The 7,609-nt window shown below is 40.8% G+C and overlaps 1 non-coding gene across 1 annotated transcript; it reads left to right on the top strand.

Annotated features, from left to right (window-relative positions):
- Positions 1-455: 455 nt before the first annotated feature.
- On the top strand, positions 456-530 carry Trnas-cga (transfer RNA serine (anticodon CGA)). Its single transcript has one exon. It is a non-coding gene; the product is annotated as a tRNA-Ser (tRNA).
- Positions 531-7,609: the final 7,079 nt, after the last annotated feature.

Genomic DNA, 7,609 nt, shown 5'->3' with positions numbered 1-7,609 from the left:
TCTATACCTACTCTTTAAGAATGGATATCCAGGTGAACGTCCGCTACAGTTTTTAATTCCCAAGGTGTTCGCTTTCGATGATGATGGTGCGGTCATTTGTGATCACTAAGGGTCGCCATTTTTCATTCAGTATTCATGATGCAAGCTAATGTTTTGCCTGGAAAATTTCTTGAATGTCGACTGTGTCCACCTTTTGAAGTGCAACATATACCTCCCGACCACTCATTTTCTGTGCCCCCCACCTGATGCATATGTTGTTTCATTAGCAGCTAATATATTTGCTGAAGCTTCCTGGCATATTAAAACTGTGTACTGGGCTGAGACTCGAACTCGGGACCTTGGCCTTTCGCGGGCAAGTGCTCAACCAGCTGTATGCAGGAGAGCTTCTGCGAAGTTTGGAAGGTAGGAGACGAGGTATTGTGAGAAGTAAAGCAGTGAGGACGGGGTGTGAGTCGTGCTTGGGTATCTCAGTTGGTAGAGAACTTGCCCTCGAAAGGCAAAGGTCCCGAGTTCGAGTCTCGGCCCGGCACACAGTTTTAATATGCCAGGAAGTTTCATATCAGCGCACTCTCCGCTGCAGAGTGAAAATTTCATTCTGGAAATATATTTGGTGTCGTAACTGTTGACGCTATACTTTCAGATGTGGCATCCTAGCAATTCAACTTGCGACCTCGCACTCAAGGGGTTCTTCGTAAGATACCATGCTTGAGTTTGTAAATGGCGTTTATGGTATTGAGGAACAACATATTTATATTTAAACACAAATTGCAAAATCATTTCTGCAAATATCACTTATTTTATTTATGCTTTCTTTACATGTATTGCAAATAGGGTGCTACCACCTTACTGACATAAAATTAAGCGAATAGCGGCAGAAGTGTAGCTTCTTCTGATTATTAAATTACTCGTCATGCAACAAGGCAGGAAAGACATGACAGCATTTGACACACTCTATTTGCATGACAGTTACCTTTTTCAGCAATTCAACAAGGTAAGGCAGTAAGTATGGCTGATGCCTGACAGCAAGCTGCTACATATGGTAACACTTAATGACGGAATCGTATTTGTTTATTGTGCCAGAAGTGAAGTCTATTGAATGTTCCTTATTTATATCCTTAACTATTGCATCCAATGTACTTCGGGAAACAGTGTCAATGCACTGGAGATCGCAGCAAGCAATGACTAATACAAATCAATTATATCTGTTGCAGCCATACAACTGTTCATACCTGATTAGTCTTCCATACAAAAATACATTGTTTTTATTATATTCTTTGTATTAATTATATGCATGTGTGTACTGTGTGACTGCTTGTGAGTTACTATTTTGAGACAACTACTGTTACAATCTTCTGATGGCCATTATAAATCTCATTTTGCAGATCACTGTAATATCAGGGCTTCCACATCACTACTACTCAGAAGTATTGATACTTCACACACACACACACAGACACACACACACACACACACACACACACACACACACACACACATACACTCACACACTCACACACTTTTAAACAAGAAGTGCTATATATTTAAGTATATCACAGCAACGTGTCTATTGTCTATCACAGTAGAAACAAAAATCATGACCTCAGATAATTCATTATAGTAGAGTAGGCAAATCAAGGATTCAAACACTGTTACTATATAGGAAAGGATTATTACAGTGACGTAAAAGTAACTCGAGCCTCAACAGTAAAAAATCGAAATTTGTTTTTACAATAGACAACTCAAAGTTCCATTCCGTCACACAGTGGTGCAATATTTATAATATAGTAGATTAATTTTTGAAGTATAGTTCAGTCTCATTCTTATTAATAAACCACAGCACAAAAAATTGCCTCGTTGACATGCGTTATTACGTCCCTTCTATAATCCCATGCCTCGTATGGTGCCGGAGAACAATTCTGCGTAATACCACCTGTCCATTAAGTGGCCCCACGTCTCATCTATGTCACTCGTGCACCATGGGAGACGTGTTAGACTGGAGGACACGAGTAGTGCATCACCTGAGGGATTACCTCAGATCGTTTATCAAACCGAACGCCGCAACACTGCTAGGCGTGTCAGACCGTAAATTCCGTACCGAACAGATAAATATCGTCTAACTGAACTGGTATTAAATGTTCTGTAAGCTGTGGAACGAAGGTATACAAAGTATTTCACAGTGAATCACATAAAGCTGTTGTGTAATCTTCTAATAGAGCAGTTTTGCTAATGTATGTCAGTCCCTGAAACTGGTATGTAATGTGTAGAAGGGACATTTGCTGTTGCAATATAGTCATTGAAATATCCTGTGGACTGAAACTGCTTGTACGACTATAATAAGACCCCTGACTTTTAGCTTTCATTGGTCATGCTCTTAACTGTAGTCGGCAGGCGCGATTATTATCCCATACACGCACCTTTATTTATGCTAGTATCACTCATATCGTTGTAGACTTTTGAATGGGAATTTGAATGATTTGTTGTAATATTGCTTTAAAATCTTATTGACCAATGCAGAATGCTGTTCATTAAATTACACTACTGGCCATTAAAATTGCTTCACCACAAAGATGACGTGCTACAGAGACGAAATTTAACCGACAGGAAGAAGATACTGTGATATGCAAATCATTAGTTTTCAGAGCATTCACCAAGGTTGGCGCCGGTGGCAACACTTACAACGTGCTGACATAAAAGATTTCTCAAACACCAAGAGCAATTTTCCGGCGTTGCCTGGTGAAACGTTGTTGTGGTGCGTCGTGTAAGGAAGAGAAATGCGTACCATCACGGTTCCGGCTTTGGTAAAGGTCGGATTGTAGCCTATCGCGATTGCGGTTTATCGTATCGCGACGTTGTTGCTCGCGTTGGTCGAGATGCGATGACTGTTAGCAGTATATGAAATCGGTGGGTTCAGGAGGGTAATACGGAACGCCGTTCTGGATAACAACGACCTCATATCACTAGCAGTCGAGATGACAGGCATCCTATCCGCATGGCTGTAACAGATCGTGCAGACACGTCTCGATCCCAGAGTCAACAGATAGGGACGTTTGCAGGATAACAACCATCTGCACGAATATTTCGACGACGTTTGTAGCAGCATGGACTATCAGCTCTGAGACCATGGCTGAGGTTACCTTTGACGCTGCATCGCAGACAGGAGCCTGGATTGGTGTACTGAACGACGAACTTGGGTGCACAAATGACAAAACGTCATTCTTTCGGATGAATCCTGGTTCTGTTAACATCATCATGATGGTCGCATCCGTGTTTGGCGACATCCTGGGGAACGCACATTCGAAGCCGGTATTCGTCATCTCCATACTGGCGTATCACCAGGCGTGATGGTATGGGGTGCCATTGGTTACACGTCTCGGTCACCTCTTGTTCGCATTGACGGCACTTTTAACGGTGGACGTTACATTTCAGATGTGTTACGACCGTGGCTCTACCCTTCATTCGATTCCTGCGAAACCCTACATTTCAGAAGGATAATGCGTGACCGCATGTTGCAGGTCCTGTACCTGCCTTTCTAAATACAGAAAATGTTCGACTGCTGCCCTGCCCAACACATTCTCCAGATCTCTCCCCAATTGAATACGTCAGGTCAGTAGTGGCCGAACAACTGGCTCGTCACAATACGCCAGTCACTACTCTTGATGGACTGTCGTATCGTGTTGAAACTGCATTGGCAGCTGTAGGTGTACACGCCATCCCATCTCTGTTCGACTCAATGCCCAAGCCTATCAAGGCCGTTATTACGGCCAGATGTGGTTGTTCTGGGTACTGATTTCTCGGGATCTATGCACGCAAACTGCGTTAAAATGCAATCACATGTCAGTTCTAGTATAATATATTTGTCCAACGGATACATGTTTATCATCTGCATTTCTTCTTGGTGTAGCAATTTTAATGGCCAGTAATGTATATAAATTGTACGCTCCTTCACTTACTTTTGAGTCTTAGAGAAGCTGAAGTTGTGCCGTTTTCTCCTTACTGTGTTATTACACTTAAAGACGCATTTGGAAACGGAAACAACAAATCAGTTAACCTTGCCAGGAGAAGGATTTCTTACAACAATTTTTGATGTACATAAGAGATGAAAGCAATATACTGAAGACCTATATTACAAGGTACAACAGTTAAGTGAAAAAAGAACGAAAAGCAGAAAAAAGCAATTGAGAAGCGGTGTTACAAAACAAAAATTTTTATCTGAAGTAACAGATTAGCGGTACTGATGAGATCTCAGGTAAACTGCTCACAGCGTTATGTCCAGAAACAAAGCATCTGATGTTTGTCTTACTCATTGGTATATGTAAAACACGTACTATCCAAGAGTATTTTAAGAAAAGTATCATGATAACGATTCCAAACAACAAAATAGATACATGGGAAAATTACAGGACTTTGTGTGTAGTAAGTGAACCGTCGAAAAAATTATCAAGAATAGTACATAGACGTATTAAGAATTACACTGAAGCCAATTTACTTGTAGACAGTTTCACTACCGAGGAGGCAGAGACACAAGAAAAGCAATTCTCTGCACTCGTAGTCTAAATGAAGAAACCTTTAGGGTCAACAGAAAAAGTTTCAAAGCTTTCGTCCATCTCAGGTAAGGGTAAGAATTCTACACTGCCAAGCGAAAAAAAATGTAATGTACGTTCGGAAAATGGTGGAACTCCTATAGACACAACCAAAATTAAATTCTACAAAAAATAAAAAACGACAGCAGAGGTAATACATACAGAAAAAGAAGCTCAAATTTTTAAAGACACTAGACAAGAATTCAGATGGTTCCCATATGTATTCATCATCTACACAGACCATGCAACAACCGACTGTAAAGGATGTGGTGCCGGTAGCAGAATAAATGGAGGAAAAACTGTCTTAGGTCTGTGAATGACATAGCTGAGGTAGATCCAGACTAAAGAAATCCCCAAGAAGTTAAGGATACAGCACACCATAGGCGCTACGGTCGCATGTTCGAATCCTGCCTCATGCATGGACTTGAGTTATGTCCTTAGGTTAGTTAGGTTTAAGTAGCTCTAAGTTCTAGGGGACTGATAACCTCAGACGTTAAGTCCCATAGTGCTCAGAGCCCTTTGAACCATTTGAATACCAACAGATGAAAAAATTGGGAATTAACTTAAAAATAGAGGGGAATAATTCTGTGACCCGAGGAAACAGAAGAAATTAACATTAGAATTACAGAAAATAAAATAAAACAAACAATTTGACGCAAATATGTAGGAAATAAGGTAACATGGATGAAACAAAACTAGAAAAGTAGAAAATGTTAGAGAAAAAAAGAAAAATGCTTTCTTCAAACGACAAAAATATTAAAGTGCTGGAAGATATATTTAAGAGCTGCATTTGGAGCGTACCATTATATAGCTGGGAAACATGGATCATAGGTTAAACGGAAAGTAATTCGCCTGAGGCATTTGAGGTACGGTGCTGGAGATGGATGTTAAAGTGGACAGATAGCCACCAACCACGAAGTACTGCAATGAATTGGGGATATAAAGTCATTTAGGAGGCCATTTGAGTGAAGAAGACTCAACACAACGACCAATTTCTTATAAATATACTAGGAGGAATCCTAGAAGGGCACATAGACCCACGACGACAGTGAATGGGATTTTTAATGCAAGCTAAACATAATGATGAACTATAATTATTCTGAAAGCAAACTTGCTTATAATAAATCCATGTAGACACAAACAAAATAAGCATTTTAATTTACTGTGTTCTGTTTCTAACATAATACAGGGCCGATATTGAAATATACATAGAAACTAAATTACTACTAACATTGTCAGTCACTGGAAACGTGGTTTTGTGAGATTCGGCCAAGCGCTGTTCAAAATTCACTCTTAAATCGCGTTGCATTAAAACCTGGTTTCGTTTCCGTCTCAGTTGCTAAATTGAACTGTTCACAACTGAAAGAAAAAAACCCTTACTAGACAGAGAACCGACTCTTGGAGATAACATCTTCGACCTACTGAATAAACAGACCCCGAACTTTTCGATTCTGTAAGCGCAGAACAGGGAATCAGTGATCATAAGGCCGTTGCAGCATCCCTGAATATGGAAGTAGATAGGAATATAAAAAGGGAGGCAGGTTTATCTGTTTATCAAGAGTAATAGAAGGCAGATTTCAGACCACCTAACAGATCAAAACGAAAATTTCTGTTCCGACACTGACAATGTTTAGTTTTTATGGAAAAATTTCAAGGCAATCGTGAAATGCGTTATAGACAGATCCGTGCCGAGTAAAACTGAGGGACGTGAAAAACCAACCGTGGTTCAACAACAAAGTTAGGAAACTACTGCGAAAGCAAAGAGAGTTTCACTGCAAGTTTCAACACAGCCAAAACCTCTCAGACAAACCGAAGCTAAACGATGTCAAAGTTAGCGTAAGAACGGCTAGGCGAGAAGCTTTCAGTGATTTGGAAAGTAAAATTCTATTTACCGACTTGACAGAAAATCGTAGGAAGTGCTGGTCTTACGTTAAATCAGTAAGAGGCTCGAAACAGCATATCCAGACACTTCGGGATGATGAAGGAATTGAAACAGAGGATGACACGCGTAAAGCTGAAATACTAAACACCTTTTTCCAAAGCTGTTTCACAGAGGAAGACCGCACTGTAGTTCCTTCTCTAAATCCTGGCACAAGCGAAAAAATGGCTGACATATAAATAAGTGTCCAAGGAATAGAAAAGGAATTGGAATCACTCAACAGAGGAAAGCCCACTGGACCTGACGGGATACCAATTCGATTCTACACAGAGTGCGCGAAAGAACTTGCTCCCCTTCTAACACCCGTGTGCCGCAAGTCTCTAGAGGAACGGAAGGTTCCAAATGATTCGAAAAGAGCACATGTAGTCCCAGTCTTCAAAAGGGTCGTCGAGCAGATGCGCAAAACTATAGACCTATTTCTCTGACGTCGATGTGTTGTAGAATTGTAGAACATGTTTTTTGCTCGCGTATCATGTCTTTTATGGAAACCCAGAATCTACTCTGTACGAATCAACATGGATTCTGGAAACAGCGATCATGTGAGACCCAACTCGCTTTATTTGTTCATGAGACCCAGAAAATATTAGATACAGGCTCCCAGGCAGATGCTATTTTCCTTGACATCCGGAAGGCGTTCCATACAGTTCCGCACTGTCGCCTGATAAACAAATGAAGAGCATAAGGAATATCAGACTAGCTTTGTGACTGGATTGAAGAGTTTTTAGCAAACAGAACACAGCATGTTGTTCTCAATGGAGAGACCTCTTCAGATGTTAAAATAATCTCTGGCGTGCCACAGGGGAGTGTTATGGGACCATTGCTTTTCACAATGTACAGGGTGTTACAAAAAAGTACGGCCAACCTTTCAGGAAACATTGCTCAAACACAAACAAAGAAAAGATGGTATGTGGACGTGTGTACGGAAACGCTTAATTTCCATGTTAGAGCTCATTTGAGTTTCGTACACCTACGCTCAATGGAGCACTTTACCATGATTTCATACGGGATATTCTACCTGTGCTGCTAGAACTTGTGCCTTTACAAGTACGACACGACATGTGGTTGACGCACCATGGAGCTCCTGCACATT

This window comes from Schistocerca gregaria, chromosome 2 (assembly GCF_023897955.1).
Source record: "Schistocerca gregaria isolate iqSchGreg1 chromosome 2, iqSchGreg1.2, whole genome shotgun sequence".
Classification (NCBI taxonomy): Eukaryota; Metazoa; Arthropoda; class Insecta; order Orthoptera; family Acrididae; genus Schistocerca; species Schistocerca gregaria.
This window is presented reverse-complemented; position numbering and strand designations above follow the sequence as displayed.